This window comes from Varroa jacobsoni, unplaced genomic scaffold (genome assembly GCF_002532875.2).
Source record: "Varroa jacobsoni isolate VJ856 unplaced genomic scaffold, vjacob_1.0 scaffold_485, whole genome shotgun sequence".
Lineage (NCBI taxonomy): Eukaryota > Metazoa > Arthropoda > Arachnida > Mesostigmata > Varroidae > Varroa > Varroa jacobsoni.
In genome coordinates this window covers 166758-180183 of record NW_019213387.1, presented here as the reverse complement: position 1 = coordinate 180183, position 13426 = coordinate 166758, and the positions used below count along the sequence as shown (strand labels likewise).

General features: G+C 35.5%; 2 long non-coding RNA genes across 3 annotated transcripts; one reads left to right on the top strand and one right to left on the bottom strand.

Moving 5' to 3' along the window:
* Nucleotides 1-1999: 1999 nt before the first annotated feature.
* On the bottom strand, nucleotides 2000-10849 carry LOC111260865 (uncharacterized). Of its 2 annotated transcripts, none has more exons than XR_015311233.1 (2): nucleotides 10151-10849; nucleotides 2000-2578 (listed from the first exon to the last, which is right to left on the bottom strand). It is a non-coding gene; the product is annotated as an uncharacterized LOC111260865 (long non-coding RNA). The 2 variants fall into 2 exon arrangements; XR_002680584.2 differs by lacking the exon at nucleotides 10151-10849 and adding an exon at nucleotides 7310-7737.
* On the top strand, nucleotides 2515-6849 carry LOC147753442 (uncharacterized). The gene is made up of 2 exons (XR_015311232.1): nucleotides 2515-2601; nucleotides 5529-6849. It is a non-coding gene; the product is annotated as an uncharacterized LOC147753442 (long non-coding RNA).
* Nucleotides 10850-13426: the final 2577 nt, after the last annotated feature.

The window sequence follows — 13426 nt, the reverse complement described above, 5'->3', positions numbered from 1 at the left end:
ATTTACGCTGCAAAGCTAGAGGTTTAAAGGGTGGTGCACGAATGCATGTTTTTACCAGTATTTCCATATTGGTAAATTAGAACCTAGCCTATAGGCTACTTTGACTTAACCTTTAAGCACTAAACTTGATATATCATTTTGAAAAAGCCGCTAAGTGACAGTTTCGACGCATCAACTTTTCAATTTTTTGACTCTAAAATGCTGAGACTCTGTTTAAACCATGCTAGGTTTCGATGAGAAGTATTTGTTACAATATCTCTGCATATTTTCTAATTCGACATGTTTTCATTCATTCATTCATTCCGTTATAGAAGTGCTGATAATAGTTGCCCCTATTATTTGCTTATTATACGTTACTCATTGCCCAATAGTTGCACTTAACTAACCTGTTTTACGCAGAAATCAAATAAGATTTGGTAAGTTGTTTGTAGACCTTTCCGACGACCTATTTTATCAAGCATCGTATGCTAAGATTCAGACATAAATGCCCAGGTAAATTTTGAACCGCTGTTTTTATTAAAATTTGTTTTCTTAAGGAAGCCCCGTTGTTTCCGGATAGCGGGTGGACATTCGGACGTTTTCCATCAAAAAGCATGGAACGTCTAAAATAGTTTGATAAGTGCATAATCACATTCGACTTAGATATCAACCCAATTTGGATTAAGCGATAAAATCGATCATACCATCAACAAAGAGTACATTTGAGGTAAGCATGCAACGTCTTGATGTTTTTAACATCAAACACACACAGCCATAGTATCTTATTTGGCTCATTTTTATTGGCGCCTAATGTTTTATTTGCTCTAATATTATATCTAATATTTGCTCACGTTTTGCTAAAATGTGCTGAGGAGGTACACAATGTCCAGATGTTTAGCATACCTAGGAACCATGTTTTCAAGCATTTTTAGCCTGATGAATCTGATAGCTTTCCCTCATTGAAATTTAACTCTGCTCCCAAACATGGTGCGAATCCTTAGCGATTTTACCTATTTCCTCCCCAATAATAAATATTTATGACATTACTATTCTTACTCACTTCTCCCTTGTTCATCTTTTTAAATCACTCCATACCCACATCAATAAATTTTGTTAACTAGCATTTGTATAATCCTTAGATTATTTAAATATAAACAGCATACACTCAACGGCGGTCATGTGAAAATTCCTCTGAATTCACAAGCAATTTGATTTCTGTATTCTAAGAGTCATTATTTTCCCTAGTACCATATTAACTATCCTGTATAGCTTAGGACTAGTATTTTATATTTCAAAAACAGAAAATAAATTCAGCGCAAAAAACTTCTATGAAGTTAAAATCCTAATTTTTCCCTTTCTTTTTGAGTAAATTAGTTATTTTCTTAGCTTGTTTTCTAAGCTAAATATTTATTTTAAATACACAACTCAATTGTTTAAAATTATCTACAAAAAATATTAATATAAATATTTCATTTATATCCTTATTATATTACTTATTTTGATTAAATAAATTCAATGCTAGAAAGGAATTATTTTTACTTCTACAATTTCTTAAGAAAAATATAATTTTTCTCATAAATAATAAACATATATATATATATATATATATATATATATATATATATATAAATATTCTAAATTTTTCAGTAAGAATATAGAATAATATAAGAATTTAATTTACTGACAAATCTATTCCAATTTTACTTAATTAAAAATCGAATAAACGTTTCATTTTTTTATTTTTATCTTCTCTTTATTATATTTGTATAGCTTATACAAAAAGCCTTGGAAAAAAATGTAATATTCTTAAATTATCAGTAACTTAACAATAGATATGTAATATAATTTATTATCTTCATGATAAAAATAAAACATTAAATTAAATAAATCATCATTTATAAGTTAACAGCTTACAATTCGCAATCTTGAATAAGAACGCGAAATTGAGTACTTTATTTAGTAATGAGTAATAATTAAATAAAGGATTTTTTCATCCTTACGAAATTAAATGCAAAATCTCTAAACCTTAAATTATCTTGTAAGACATTTTTGCGCAAATATCATAATTCTGTTTTTCTTTTTATTCAATATATTTAAGTTCATTACGTTTAAGCTCTTCCATTTTTTTTTTTAGATTTAACCTTCGCCTGTCTTTGGAACGTACGATTGTGTCCATTGTATACATAACGTCATGATCGATTATTTCGGAAGATATGTTCAAGTAAAACCTATATTGGATAACGATCTGTCTAGTCATGTGGATACTAACGTACCTCACTATTTTACTAACACACGTGAGGCCACACTTCATAAATTTGGTTCTTAATCATTCTTTTTTCGTTCTTTGTCCTTTTCAATTCATTATTTCAATTTGTTGATTAATGCCTGTGCTTAGAATTTATATCGGGAGCAGCGCTTTCGTCTGCTACAGCGTGGGCGTGACAATCGAACGCTGGGTCTCTATATAGCATAGACAATACGTTTATAGATTAGATAAGTAGTATAGTATTGGCAATAGTGCGGAGACGACATACATTTGTAGGTAGCGTGGCTATCAAGTCGAGCATGTACATCGCACTGCATTCGTTGTAAACAGTATCTAAAAAGACTCGAAAGGCAGAAGTAAGTAGACCAGATGTTAGTTGATTTCACACAAGTTGAGCCTTGTAGATTGAACCAATAACGTGGATCGCCAGCTGCTCTATATAAGTGTTCTTTTCACGTGTTTATATGTAAAGACCCAGGTCTTTTTTTTATGTAAATCAAACATCGGAGAAATGTACCATCTTTGTCTTTTTTTGACCTAATCCGATCCATTGTTGACTCATACAATCCTATCGCCGGTAGATATTTTCATAAAATCTCGACCAAGCTAAATACTCTAAGTAGGCTCAAAGTCTAGAAGATATAATAGAGGAAATAGATATAATATATATAATATAAAGATATAATAGAGATAATAGAAGTACCATTGTTTGAATGAATAATAATATCCCAACCAAGCAAACAAATCAAATTTTGATGATATTACAAAACATAAACCATTCAGCTTTCAAAAGCAACTGGCATATTCATGGCATGACACAACGCAGTCTCATTTGTCGTGTTTTAAGATAAAACTTGAGCGTCCGTTTAAGATAGATTATTTCTGAAGGTAGTTGATCAATATGGTGCTAAGTTATCCGGAAGTCGAACGTGTGATGTTGTAAGGGGCTTTAATAGAAGAAAGGGATGATATTCTCAATAATGTGTGTAATACATTGCTTTCGAATGTAATTTCTAATATACAGGTCTTATTATAGTTCACGTCTGAAGAGTTCATTTTGTGACAAAAAAGCTACCATCGGGAAGTTAACCCTTACAAAGCAGAAAAGCTTGCAAACGTTTATGAATATCGCTGTTAATTTGCAAGCCGCAATTTGAGTCTAACTGTTAAAAACAAAAAATTGTCATTGACGTTCGCTTTACAAGCTGGCATTTTCTTGTGTTTTCTTTAGAGAATTTTATAGAACAAAGAATCTCATGATTTGTCTGATGATAATAAAGGTTAAATATTCTTACATTATTAATACCAAGAACATACAAAAACCTTTTTTTTTACATTTCTGCTTAAATATTGTTTTTAAATGCTTTTTCTGCTTAAATATAAAGGAAGCTTCTATGTTAAAATTATTTAGGAATCTACCTCATTTTATTTTTCCATTAATAGATTATGCATGCTAAATTATAGTTTAGTAAAAGTGGTAAACAGTACTTGGGGGGGGGGGGGGACTTTCTAAAAAGCTTTTTATCACTGAAGCCAATCGTTTAACGATAAATAACCTAAAAGAATTGCATAGATTAGTATTTCTATGATTACGACGACAAAGTGGCAATGTGCTTGCCCACTGAACTTAATGCTTAATTTAGAAACCGAGCTTATATACATTTAGTATCCTGCTGGGGACCGGCCCTTCAAAGTAACACTTAACAACAGCATAACACTCGAAACACTTCTTTTGTATATACAGCATTTGTGTGTCGTTGCAGTTTCAGATGTTCCCTAAAGAGGACAATAGCTAAGGTCAACTGCTGGTACGCCCTATATTATTACTTTTATACTAAGATTTTCATGGACCTAATTTATTTTTCATACCAGTACGAGTCGCAGCCTTTTATATGCAGATACCGAGGTATTTTCTTATAATGTACTATAGTATTTTTCTCTGTTTTTTATTTGAATAACGTTTTTGGTATAGTTATTTTAATAAAACTTTTTAGGCTGTTAAATTACGAAATCGAATGTAGAAACATTTCGCTTTTTTCCGTCCTTCACTTGCACAGGGAGATAGATATTATCCCGTATCGACGTTCAATACAGAAAAAGAATAAATATAAAAAGCGTAGAAATAAAAATTCAAACATCTTCAAGGCATTCTTTCACTTCAAACATTCTTACTCTCATTTATGGTGTTTCATTGGCCAACCTTTTCAATGTGTACATAAAATTCCAGAATAGAATCAGACAATTCGTTCTATCTGTGCTAATAGATCCTTTCTTCAACCAGATTTAGAAAGGCGTGGCTATATGTGGGACAGCTGAATATTTTACTGTACTTTATGTACTGAAGGAAAAATGTTTTTCTTTTTTCACCTATCCCAAAGATAAATTTTAATGCCAAATTAAAAGCAAATTACATTTAATAAAAGTAATAACACTGAATTGCATGAGATGAACATTCTAGGGGCTATATATATATAAAACAGAAGAAATTACAAGAAGTACAACTCACCATAGTGGGTGTATACATATAGGTATAAACTCAAATCCAAGGTCATGCAGTGTCACCCAGCGTTTGCCAAAACGCGATTAAGTTGATGGACATAACGCAAGGGTTATATATTGCTCATAATTGGCTTTACAAGCAGTAACGTGATGCTTAAGCATAAGTTGAGATGAATAAGGATAATCAAGTCGTCCCGATGCAGGTCAGAGTGTTAATATTATAGCCATTCATCTAAAAAACCCAGACAGCTCTGGTAGATAAAAATCACAGCGCCTGAACTCAGCGAATTGACTGGGACCGATTGTCCCGCATGAAAACCTCCACAGTTCTATGCAGAAGCCAGGACAAAGTCGGTAGGCTATCGTTTTTGATAGACTGCATATCCGGAACTTATAACGTCTGATTCAAACGTACATGCATTCATTGGTCCACAGTGACAGCCTTCTATGTGTTTATCAACAGTATTAAACGACAAATATTTGGAGCTTGTATTTGTAGCTCAGAACCTTTTTTAAGATAGGTCTAATAACCTATGGCCATATTTAAAAAGCGCAATCTTCCGGCGAGCCGATGATATGCAGCGACTGTCAAAGCTGCCGCGGGAAATCCTGTCACTTTCAGTTACTTATTGAAGCGGAGCAATATTTTAGTAAAATAATTGGCACCATCGGACTTGATTGTATTTACGAACAACTCATTCGCGGCATGCATTTTGAAATGGGTTGTGCTCAAAGGCTAGACGCCGTGCTTATTCTAGGCATATGATGTTATTCTTTTTTGCAGGTCAAAGGTAATCTCAGTTTTCGGCTTCTGCTTTAAAAAGTGCTCCAGAAAAATTTTTGCTGTGCTGGATTCAATATCCACTTAAATTTCTGCGCTTCATCTCACTAAAGGTGAGAAAATGACCTATCCAATAGGTCACTTAAGGTAGCCCTGTAAGCGAGTTCAGAAAGCGTTATTGGCTCAAAGCAAATAAAAAGTGATCATTTAGTCAAGCAATAGTTGTCAATCTGCGTTCTCGATATGGTGTAGGGGCCATATATTTATTAAAAAAAAGAAACGTTTATTAATCTACATTAGTTACAAGAACAATATTGCATCAATCTGCATGCACTCAACCAGATTAGAACTAGAGCTCCTCCAGATCCTAGTCTCTGGCGTACTCCACGCCGTGGGAAAAGTTTTCGACAGTACAAGACATAGATAATCCGTTTCACACTAGTAGCCAGCCATCCCGTCCGAGGCAGTGCTTAACGGCAGCATCGAACGTGAAACACTTATTTATTTAACGTACAACTCGAGCATATCCTACGGACTCCAGCTTACGGGAACAACAAATAGAAGTCAGAGGAATAATAGAAGGATGTCGCTTGTCTGTTTTTCAAAACACCAGCCTTGGTAAGTGGTTTAACATTTGGTAACTGAAAAACCCAGGCCACGAATACTGACATGACGACTGATTTAGTTAATCGTGCATAGTTTTCGTCACTACGGGCGGTTCATCCCAGTGAAAACCACGAAGGGAATCAACCCACACACAAGTGCAGATTCTGTAGACCTCCGTAGAGTACAGATCAGCCTTAATTGGTCATAAACGCCTTGTATCAAAACCGAACCGTGCTGTTTTTTCTGTTTGCGGTAGGCGTCTGTTATGATTCACCGGAACAGTAAAGATAAGGAAGTGAATGTGAGCAGCAAGAAGATAGGAATGGAATCAAATGGCCATAAAGAGCTCCCCGGTACCATAGTGTTAATAATAACAATATATATATTATGTATATATATATATATATATGTATAATATGAATAATATTAGTACCATAAATCGAGCTTTATGTCCGGCACCACCGTTCCACATTCCATAAAATGACTGGCCCCCAGCACGAAACAAAGTGCGTTTATGTCTGTGTTCCTACTCAAACTATTACGTGCCCCAAAGATTAGCAGCTCTTAAGGTTAGGTCAATGCTATAATCTTTCTATGTCATATTTTGGAAATAACAATCTGATCGTGAGAAAGGGTACAGAGTCGATACTAATAAATTTTTAATGGAATTGTAATTAGATAAGTCTTATAGCTAATAAATAAAAATACGGCAAACCGATATCCGAATCCATTCATTACTACTACGAATATGTAAATGACGTTAAGATTAATACGTGTTTTTGTGATCACGTTTTTTTGGATCACGTTATTATTGACAACATGTACAGTTTAGGCCGTTTCAATTAATGTTTAATTTAAAGCAGTGAACATTAAACCCGAAACGTTTTTTACGCATTTCGTTCTTACTTGATTTCTACTTAATTTGATTGACAGCGAAGGGATAATGTTAAGAGGATGTCGACTAAATTTGAACGCAAAAATAGACAATGATTACGGAAATGATGACTGCACTTATTACTTCAAAGGTAACTTATTATACACTAGGCTTATATATATATATATACTAAACAGTAGTCAAATTCTACATTAATTCATAAATTATCAATTGTATACAAAGAAAGGCTTAAATTAAAATATGGCGGTACAAGCGGCGATAATAAACGGTGCAATTAACGTACCGTATGTGTTGTAGTTTTTACAAAATGTAGACTGAGGTACAGACAAGAGCGATTTCTGAAGTGTACAAAGGCGTTTCTCTATGGGCAGCTTTCTAGTTTCCTATAGTATCGGTTACATGCGCAACATTAGTCACCATGACTTGTTGATTGGTGGCAGCACCAAAGACAAGGAATGATTCTTCAAGATCCGTTTAGATGTCTTCACAAAACAAGAAAATAACGTGCGACACATATCAACTTGAAAACTGTCCCTTTGTTCTCATTATCCCTTGTGAAATTCTTTGAATTTACTCCTGTTACAGCACTATTTATTGACGGCCCGGAAGTTGACAAAAACTTTATGAGAGATTTGGTAAATCCCATGAGGTTGATGACTATCGTCAAATTCGAGCGGTAAAAAGTAAGTTAAATTCACTAAAGAGAGTCGTCTCAAATATGGTCACTGGGCATAACAAACGTTTCTGCCAGCTCCAGTTTGTGTCGCTATCCTGTGAAGGAGAATCAGCTGTGATAATTGTTTGTGATATAACAAAGCACACGTCGTATGATAAAGCTGCAGGACGTCTAAACGAATCCGCGATTGTACACATCAGTATACTATAGTGATGCTTATTGGCTGCAGGCAACTGTATATGGCCTTTAAGGAACAAAGAATCGAGTGCAGAAGACCATTGGCAGAGGTTTATAATTGCCTAAGGTCAACCGTAGCGAAGTGAAGGCTAAGAATTATGATTGTTTATGAGTTCCCGACATCTCTACCGATCTACGCAAGCCAACAACTCTACGTTGATTTTAAGCAGGATCATGAACGCAGTGGCCTGTAGCATATTTCTACGAATATGTGTTCTTGTAGTTGTATAGCATACTCTAATGAGTAATTTATATGTGCTTATCCTAGCACTTGAACAACTTAATCCAATAGCATGAGTAGTGCCTCGCTCGAATGTGATGTACCTGATCTCTTCGTTGAATCCATTGACTTTGTAAGCGCTAATAATAAAGTGCTTTCTAATACTTTTTACTTATGTTCATGGGGCAGGACTATGTAACAGAAGCAGCTGAAAAGTTTACGAAGCTTAGCAACTTTAATTTCATGGAGATCCCGGCCTCCGATTATAGCAGCATAAATGAGTCCATTGTACAATTGTTGGCGAGGTGCTTTCGTTTTTCAGTTCTATATTTACCTATGACTGTCTTGTAGATATTCAGCTCGCGTTATCTGTAGCGCGATTTTACAATCTAGTATTAATTAGACGAACGGGGAACGTAAGCAGCTTTGATATATTACTAGAGAGGTCTGGAGTACTACTACTGAAGCTGATCCGAAACTCATCGACAAAAAGGGTTATTAGAAGCTTTCCCATGCTACCCGCGGTTAAAGAACTCGGGGTATAATTGGAGTATAACATTTAGTTTGCGCAAAACCGGCTGCCCTTCCTGGGCAAAACACTGAAATGCTTTGCACCAAATCGATTAACGAGCAGGGACGCATTGCGTATATATCCATCCATGAACGCTAATTCATTCTATTAAAGGCGCGTGACCTCTCAACAATGGCTAACAGTGGTTTGAATGCACGAGCTAAAAAAGACCGTTGACTATTAGAAACAATGCGACCATATGTTCGTTACACAATGCCAATATATTTCGCTCCCTGTCTTATTCTGTTCTGCTCCTGTGCTTATTACTCGAAAGGAGGAAGATTTTTCCCAGTTCTGTAGTTAACCTGCTATTTTTGACGTTAGCCCCTTTGTGCGCTGGTCTAAAGTGTTAAAGACGCGGATAGGAAATTATTAAAGCTGTCAAGATGGTGCGCTCTTTAAAAAAAGAATTATTTCAATCACTTTGGCGTCAAACTTGCGGTACGACGTATTACTGGGAGGTAGAAGTGAACCAGTGCGGGAACAGATCGAGCAGTCTGAAGCTTATCAAACATTTGTCTATTGTCTAGGCATTGGCAAAATTAAGCAACAAGAATATGGAAGAGGAAGAGTGAAACAAATGTCTCCGCCCTATCGGTTTTACACCTCAAATTCTAGGTTTAAGGTTTTTATTTCCATTAACAATATATTGTTAGTCTGTGGCATAAAGGAGTTAGTCAGCGACATCTGAATTAAATAAAATCAAATAAAATGACCAACAAATAAAAACACGATGGACCAACACCTATATCCATTCAATATAATTCGAAATTTGTACGAAATTCGAATTTTACTACGTAGCTTATTTTTATTGCAACTCTATTAAACACGAGGTGACTGTTCCTAGAATGTATCAAGCAACTTCACCCGCAGAAATACGTGGCATGGTCGTGAAGATGATGACTGCAACCACCCTTCTAAAAGTAACTTAATATATACACTAAGCTTAATTATACATTTGATTTTCAACTAAAATTAAATTGAAGCGCAGTGAAATCCTAAAGAACCATGTACTATAATATACAGGGGAGAAATTGAATCAGAATACGTTCCTTTAAATGGCGCACATGTGCGCTTGGGTTGACATTAAATGTGTATGGCAGTATTTACAGAGCGCAAGCTAAGCGATGGATCCTAGGGACTGACAGAATGACTTTTTAGGGGAAAGAAGTTTCACTAACGGGCAGCCCTATAGCTTCCGGATACGCATAATACTAGTAGAACAGCTTCTAAATATAACATAGGCCACCATGTTTCGTATAGGACTGGCATAGGCTTATACCTTTTTAAGATCGATTGTAGTGAGGCAAGAGCCCAAAAATATAAACATCTATAAGATTCACGGGAAGCATAGACAGCGTCGGGGCTAGCTAACTGAGAGGTGTGGAGGGACTAGTATCTGTGTTCTACTTTCACTCACCATCTCGCATCATTTGTTTCCTTTTGCCCGTGGGCACCCTGATCTGTTTCAACGTACTTCTACGTCCATCTGGTTATGACTGTTGCCCAGTGGCACCTTCAGTAATAATAACAATAATAAAAACAGCTCGTCGATAGAAATTTCTCTCGTTATAGTTCTCACTTAACTATACGTCTTCTTTTTAGATCTTTTACGTATCGCTTTCTTGTTCCTTATTAGCCTGTGCTGCTAAGTCGGTACACTCGTGACTCGTGGGCGTCTTGGATTTAGCGCCTTCGTGCACTCAACTTCGCTGAATGCTTGACTGGATCCACCCTTCCTCTGGTCACTTCACTGAGACTATCTTTTGATGCTGACGCGATTTTACTGGCCGTATTTCTAGGTTTTGTGGAGTCTAGCCTACAGACGCTGCCCTTGACGGGCTAAGGATTGCGCTGGAATTGACATGGTGCCACCACTTGATGCTGTAACTCGAAGTTGAACAAATAGTTTTATTATTATTATGTTTTGGCTAATTGCTACTTGGAAATTAAAATGATAACTATATAAGCAGAACAATTACAAAGAACGCTGTGATTGATTGTCATTTTTACTTGCTGGATTAGTACTGAAAACAGGCGTAATGTGGACATCATCATAATCAGATAATGGTAACGGTCAGAAGTCTAACTTCAATAAAATCGCGGCTTAATAAATAAATGAAAAGGCGGGGAGTAAGGTCCACATAGTAGAAGTTCTACTTAGATATCGTTTTTTCAGTAGTTGCCTGATTTCGGTAATGCAGGTTCTAATTAATCGTAGCTCACCAAAGCCGTTGGGAACACTCCCAAGAAGTACTCGAAATCTCCGACATTTCCACACGAACCGTTTCGTCGAATAAAAATAACGGAACGTTGCATTTGCACGATGCGGAAACTTCAGCAGAGAACGTCCATCGCAGTAATTTGTTTTTACTGTTTACTAAAACTTTTTTCGCTGCATACCAATCTCACATTTTTAGTGTATTTACCGCATCGTGGTATAGTAAGTTTTTTTTTAATTTTTTAAATTAACAAACATCATTACCGTCTCTCTCGGTCTCTAATGATGCATTAATGTGAGACATTAATGCAGGTTTTCATGTAAATTGAACAATGTGCTTTGACAAGTATTTTAATTTCGAAAAACAGGTATTTTATTTATAGAAAGAGAGAAGTGAAATGTCTCAACAACAGTAAACGGTTTATTGCAACGATACATGTAACTGTGTCTGATAACCCCAATTTCATCCAATATTAGCTTAATAATCGTAAGATATTAGATGGAAAGGGAAAAACGGGGGACGTCTATTTTTCTGTATACATACGTTTCTCCTTGTAGAAAATTCATACAAAAGAAAAGCGATTGTAACTACCTATGTGAAATCTAGCACAGTGTCTTTATCCACATCAAGACAGGACAAATTCTTTATAGCATTCGGGTCCTCGGAGGCCAGCAAAGTGAAGTACACTTTTGCCTGAAGAACATTCTTAAAATTCAACATCAAGGATCATTTGCTGGTTGTCGTTTCGTTTCAACAATAAAAAATGTAAGGAAATATTTGAAACCACGGTTAAACACGTGTAGAGCACTAAAGCAACTTCGCTTTGATCTTATTAGGCAGACTTTAGCCCTTGATATTTCTAGACTCCACGAAAAGAAATGTTGAAAAGAATTCGTTGCCAGGTGCAGCCCTTATTAACAGTGAAGATGATGCGGGTCATTTAATGACTCACTCTCGTAGTCTTTTGGCGTCATTTTGGCTTTTCAGTGCCTCTTTGGCTTTTCGGTGATTTTTTTGTGTCTTAATGTGCTATTTTTATTTCTTTGGTGTCTTTGTTTTTTTTTTGTTGTTTTTTGGGTATCTTTTTGGTCTTTTGGTCCCTTAAGGCCTTTCTAGTTTTCTAGTGTCGCATATGCAACCGAAATTCACGTTTGAACATATCTGTTTCTATATTGTACTTAGTTAATAGCGATTCATTCACAAGCAGTTTCAGCAAAGATTGTGTCCAAATCTTTTATACATCATTTAACCTGAAAATTACCATTTTTTGGAGATATCTTGCAACTTCTTTTTATTTTGTTAGCCTACTCGCTGCAGCGGTACCAATCTCTGTGTATCATTAAATGAGTTTAGCAAAGAGAACACGGATCTTACCGGACCGTAGAACACAGTACTAAGATAATCTGAATTTACTGTGCGACCAAACTGCTTAAAAGATTGCTATCAAATGGCAAACTACGACTTGCCCTTACAGGTTTATACTAAGTAGCAAAAAATTATAAGTGTAATCCTATCTTGAAAATTATTCCTTATAGCTAAATAAGAGTACGTCCTTGCAAGCAGCTTCATATGTAAATGTTAACTATTTCAATATGACATTTCCCACTTTCAATAGAAACGCTTCATATTACAATTCTATAATCCGACAAATATCGCGTCATTGATTGTAAGTCCTATGGCATGGATGTCATTTATGTATGATTGAATAAACAAATATGAACACGCCCGCTGGAATTGGGTTGATCATTTTTTTAACACTAGTCGATTAGATAGCACCCCACGTATTATCCTGAACCGCAACTTCACTGCTTTTTTTTGTAACAACACTATTCTAGTACTATTATTAACTTCAGAGTCACCGGGATGGCAAATAGTAAATCATGTACTTCGGAGCATTACCTCAAATGACGTTTTAGCACGAAGCTGGAACCAAAAATGGATGAAAACCTATCATCACATTATTTTGATCTTATAGAAAAAAAAATGCTAGGGAAAATCACTCCTTTGTAAATTACCAACTAAAACTAAAGTTTAGATCGATTTGAACAAACTTCACTTATCTATATTTCGAAAACTAGGCGTTCATGACAGTAAAGTTATTATCTTAGAACCACTAGGATATTAACTAGGCAAAAACAATAGTGTTTAGGTTGGAAGGCCTTCTTCGTGAGTAGACCGTTGGCTCTTTCTTTCTTGCATTTTTAATTCTTGCTTCTTCAACATACAAACTTAAACTCTCTATAATCAACATCTAAATCCTATAAGGAGCATGTCTTTAACGTGAATACGTTCTTTTGGACGAAGCTCAGAAGACACAAAGGAAAAGCTGTGAGCTTAATACAACCCCATCCAGAACAAATCGTTAAAAGATTTGCTGATCGGAGGTAAAGATCCAAACAGAATTTCAGAAAAACTATGAACTAATGCCAAAACTGGCCTAAAAGTACGGATTCTTATAAAGTGAACTTATACGG